This window comes from Phalangium opilio, unplaced genomic scaffold (genome assembly GCF_054372755.1).
Source record: "Phalangium opilio isolate 3A_F unplaced genomic scaffold, DU_Popi_V2 ptg000194l_1, whole genome shotgun sequence".
NCBI classification, from domain to species: domain Eukaryota; kingdom Metazoa; phylum Arthropoda; class Arachnida; order Opiliones; family Phalangiidae; genus Phalangium; species Phalangium opilio.
The window spans coordinates 743,855-749,854 of NW_028324212.1; positions in this window are offsets into that span (position 1 = coordinate 743,855).

Consider the following 6,000-nt stretch of genomic DNA (forward strand, 5'->3'; position numbering starts at 1 on the left):
CCGGTGGTAATTTACCAAATTTTTGTAATTTTATAATGGTAAGAATTATGAAACATTTTTGAAATTTTTGTGTTCTAGGGGTGAAACCATGTGTACTAGCCTTCCTGAGACTAAAACAATGTCCTCTCTTACTTCGGAGTCCCGTTTTCCTCTATACCCCTTTCGATCATGCGGCTGTTCTAGCTTAAAATAGTGATTCATTACTTGAAAGCCGGACCAAGTAGTCACACGCACATGCTAGTGCTCTTTTATTTGGGTCAAGGGCTCATTACGCGTTAAAAGTTCATTTTATATTTAAATGATCAACTATTACTGTATTTACTTCCAAATGGAGTTGCCAGGCGCCAGCCAGAACTAAAAATCGTTAGTTAAAGATCGGATTAGAAAGGCCACGGCTGCCGCAAAATCATGTAGAGAACTTTATATAGTTCTCACAACTCAACGTTGTTGAAATTTAATTTACTGTAAGCACGTAAAATTTAAATTACCAAATTTGGTGATGAACTGTAATTTTGGTTTTCGCAAAATTTGAATCAGTAATTTACGGAGTAAATTACCGTTTTTAAAATATTTGTTAATTTCACATCACTAGGTACGAGGTAATACTTGTCCATAGAAGCGGGCAATTATTTGTGTGGCGCCAATTTATTGAAAATCACAACAATGGTTGCCATTGTAATTTGTTCCAACTATTTAGTAAAGATAGAAAGAACTTATCGCGCCAGAGGGGGTGGGGCTATAATTTATCAAAACACAGTGACTAGTCTTGACCAAAGATCCGTGTAATTTTATTAGCAGGAATGAAGAATGGTTAGTATTTACTTCAGTGCGACTAATAGATCCAATCCCATCAATTCGTAACGGAAATTTTAAATCATCTAACAGGCTCACTTAAACTACATTTTGATGACGTTGCTGACGGTGACGGCCAAAAATACATCGTTGCTTTTTACCTCCGTCACAATTACCAGCCTCTCCTTTCATACCTCCCCCCCATCTCGACGAAGGGTGTCGTAAAAAGTACCCTGTTCTCTATTCCCGCTTCTAAAATTACATGAATATCTATATCTCTGTCTTGCCTAGATAATTGAAGGTTTTCATGTGTACTGGAATGGTTGTACATACAATCAGTGTATAAAGTTAAACACGGATATCTGTAAAATTATAATGATATCTTAACAGATATAAGATTAGAAATCGTTTATATAGCGCTAGGTCGGAAGAAAATTATCACCTTATCGGATCAGATTTAATAACTGAAAGTAAATACGACATTCAATGAACTATTGACGATTTTGCGGGAAAGATATCGCAATCAGATGTCATAAAAGAAGAAAAAGTTCATAATTTTAAGCACTACTCCCACCCCCTTGGGTGGAGTATATACCGTTAAGGAATGTATCCCAATTCTTAATCGGTGCTAAATTAAAAGTTTTTTTTTTGGTGAAACATAGGGTAATTTTGATAAATTTAGCTAAAACTTAACTCAACGTTTTTAACCATTTGAAATGTTTTTCAAATGACCTGTTTCGTGTCGGAAGAATGTATGCTAAACGACTGATTTCGTTTCGGTGGTCTATTCATTTTCCCATGTATTCCTATGGGGTTTTTAGGAATTTTAAATTATCGTTTTCGTGTCGGTCAATTGTAACCCAAATGATCAAAAACGTTTCGATTGTTTTTTACTTCTAACACGAAATGCGTTGTGAATGATGCTTCTTTCAATACCGTTTTACGTTTTCCACAAATTTTTGATTACGAGGTTGATAATTTTGATAAATATAGTACGTATTAGGTTAATGCTTCGGTCAATGATATGTTGTATCTCTGCTAACTCTACAAAAACATAACTTGTTGAGACTTGTCCGGATAATGCCCTCGGGGAAACCACCAGGAATCAATTAAATGTTTGGTGGTAGGATGGGCCACCAATTAACAAAGCAATAATCACTCTGAATACAAATTCCATTCATAGCAATACAAATGGTATGAGCACCACCCCAAAGCCCTTAAGATACGTCTGAACGTGTTTACTTATAAATAAAAAAAACAGATGGGGATAAAGGTTTACCCTCGCCCCCCCCCTTGTAGTAATGTCATAAAACCTGGAGGGTGGTCCAATTAAAGAAAGGACAAAATAAATTCCATTGATAACAATACAACTGGTTCGACCACGCCCCCCCCAAAAGCATTACGACACGTCTGAACGTTTTTACCTATAGGTAAAAAAACAGATTGGGATAATTTTTAGCATAATAAGTAATATTCCGGTATATTTCATTCATCTGACCACATCTCTTTCGGTATGGCCGAAAATGTTCATGAAAACCTCAAAAAACTAAGGTATGCCCCCATGCCACGTACGGGTCATCTACACTGCCCTCATTGTGCTGGGACTTTAAAAGACGTGTCTGACTGCGGCCAATTAAATTATTTCTGCACATCACGTGACTGTGCGCACTTCAGACGTTGTGTTTTAGTTCAATCTAAAAACCTTATCCGTATGTCGACCCATAAAGAGCGAAGATATCTTCTTGACGAGCGAAACTTTTGTACACTGTGCGGTGAGTTTAAATACCGGATTAAGGACTTGTGCCCGTGTTACAAATGGACAGATGATTCACCAGAGATTTAAATCAGGTACGGCAGTGACTTTCGAGATGAAATAGAATTGTGGAAGCATCATAGTTCAACTTTTGCTTCATAAAAAAAGGGTATGTTTCACTTTGCGTCATAACAATGTTTGTACTTTAGTCGATATTCATGTGTACTTTAATTCGTATGAAGTTCAGTATTAATTTCTAATAAGACACTTGTGCATGGTAAAATTGGTGTTTTTAAGGTAGTATTATATAAATGCCAGTATTTTATTCAATATTCATGTGTATTTTAGTAGTAATCAGCTATAACTTTTGCATGTAGTTTATATAAATCACGTGTAATTTAGTATTATTCGTATGAAATTCAGTATTAGTTTCTAATAAGCCACTTGTGCAGGGTAAAATTGCTGTTTTTTAGGTAGTATTATATAAATGCCAGTATTTTACTCAATATTCATGTGTATTTTAGTAGTATTCGTATGAAAAAAACGGTACTAATATTTCTATGAAAAATCTTTCTTGCTCATTAAATGTTCTAAACCTAATACAATTTCTGATTCTTCCGCCTATACAACTAGAATAACCTAGCATAAGCCAGTGTTTCAGGATCTATCATAGAATAACTTAGCATAAGCCTGTGGTTCAAGAACTAGTATAGTATAAACCTACCAGGATCTACCATAGAATAACCTAGCATAAGACTACATTTTTCAGCATTTACCATGAATAAACATAGCAAAAGTCCATGTTTCAAGCTTTTATATAGTATAAACCTACTAGGAACTACCATAGAATAACCTAGCATAAGCCTATCTTTCACGATCTACCATAGAATAAACCTACCATAAGCTTATTACTTTAATTTCGGGTAACGCAACAAAAAATATCTTAAACATGTTGAGACTTGTCAGGATAATGCCTTCGGGGCAAACACCTGGAAACAGATAAATGTTTCGTGGTAGGAAGAGTCACCAACTAACAAAGCAATAAATCCGAAAATAGATTCCATTCATAACAATACAACTGATTCGACCATGCCCCTAAACACATTAAGACACGTCTATATAGTAAAAATAAAAACGGATGGGGCTAAATTCTTTTGTTCAAGTTCTGTCCCTTTTTATGGCCATAGACCCGTCTGCGCGTGGTTACGTATAAATAAAAAAAGCCGATGGAATGTCTTAACACGTTTGTGTGAGTCATAACTCAATCTAAATACAGATTCCATTGATAACAATACAACTAGTTTAGCCACGCCCCCTTTTATGGTCCTCAACCACCTGGCCAATAAAGGGCAATAAAAAAAAGAAAAGCACCAGTCAATATACCCTCAGGCTAATTATCAACCCCGCACTCAAGAAAATCACGCAATAAAGATCATTCAGCCCTCAGTTTTTAACCCGTAAAGACCTGTCGTAAGAATGTCCACCAAAGTCGGTGATCGAGATTACCGCGTGAACGCCCGTGTTAGACTAAGTAATGAATGTTATGCCGTTTTCGGGGTAACTGGATACGTGCCAAGCCTACTCTTGTCAAAGAAGGACGGAACAATGCTCACCATCTCGGAAAACGTTTTGAAGGAATTTATGGAGGAGTGGACGGAGATCTATTCAGCTATGGAAAATGGCGACTGGGGTAATTATCGTTACCTAAACTTGAAAATAAAAATAACCGTTATGGAGGGGGCTATAGTATTCGAGGATGGTAGCGTCTTCACTGTAACAAAGGCCGAAGCAGGGAAACTGAACGAGAAATTTAGTTTTATGTAATTTCACTTCAACCTTTTGAATGATCAAGCCGAAGTTATTAAATGCATGTACGAAGCTATTGCAAAACGCATGAATGATATATATCAGAAATTTTTTATAAATCGCGGTAATACGTCCTACAATGATTATGACCGTGTAAAAAATTTCCTAACAGCGTGTATAGTTCCTTTGAGCATTTTCGAAGATTTTTGTAACTTACTTCGTGACAGAAACTTGACGCGTAAGCTACAATTTTATAATTTATTCAACATTTGCTTAAATAACGACGCGTACATTTGCGAATTAATTAATTGGAATTGATTGTGTTCATTAAAAGTTTTTGACTAAAAACCCGATTCGTAAAAATAATAAGCCTAGAATAACCTAGCATAAACCTATCTTGCAGGATCTGATATAGCATAAACGAACCAGGATCTACAATAGCATAAGCCTACAATAGCATAAGCCTATCCCTACAGGTATCAGCCACGTGACGTCATCAAAAATTAACCGTGACGTCATCAAGAAAACCACCACCAGGTGGCTCAACAATTCAAATTTCCTGCCAGCACCATCACGTGACGTCATTCACCCCCCCCCATCTTCTCCCCCCAACCCCCCGACGTCATCAAAAATTAGCCGTGACGTCAACAAGAAAACCACCACCAGGTGGCTCAACAATTCTAATTTCCCGCCAAAACCATCACGTGACGTCATCAATCCCCCTATCCCCTCCCCCCTAACCCCAGGGATAGCCTTATAACCCGGGTTTTACCCCCCCCCAAAAGGGGGGAAAGGAAGGGTGGTAAAACCTGGGTTATAAGGCTATCCTTACTCTCTGATCCCAGTATAATAGCGGTGCATTTCTATAATTCGTTCACTTAGAATCAAGCCATCCACGCAACCGGTTACTGACCCTGTCACGTTGGACAACGATACTAATAAATTCTCACTTGGAAGTCTTTTCATGCATAAAACGTAAAAACAGAGCTAGATGGTATTTCTATACCACTCTTTAGATCTATGTTTGGTCTACTCTCTCATATCATGGCCAGAATTATTAATGTGTCCTTTGAGACGAATACGTTTCCGGATGCGTGGAAGGAGGCCAAAGTGGTGCATCTTCCTAAATCGGGAAGTTCTCTTGACCCATCAACTTATCGTGGAATATCTATTTTACCCGGTTTATCGAAAGTAGCAGAAAAAATGGCTAACACACAAATGCAAAAGTATTTTGGTGAACATAAACTCTTACATAGCAATCAGGCAGGATTCCTACCTGGTCACTCGACCATGACGGGGTTTGCCAACTTATATGAGAGGACCATAACCTCGCTTGAAAATGGTTTTATCAATGGCATTGTCTTTATAGATCTCTCGAAAGCTTTTGACTCATTTGACCATACTATTCTTCTTCGTGAACTTATGGAAAGTAGTATTTCCCATGCGACGACTGCCTGGTTCGAATCCTATCTAACAAATCGTGCAAATAGAAAACACTATATATAAAGCCAGTACGGGGTGCCTCAAGATAGCGTCCTGGGACCTTTTTTGTTCAATATTTATACTAGAAATGTACATAAGAGTCTAATCTATTCTACGTCATGTGAATATGCTGACGATAATGCCTTAATTTCATCGGACAATAATGT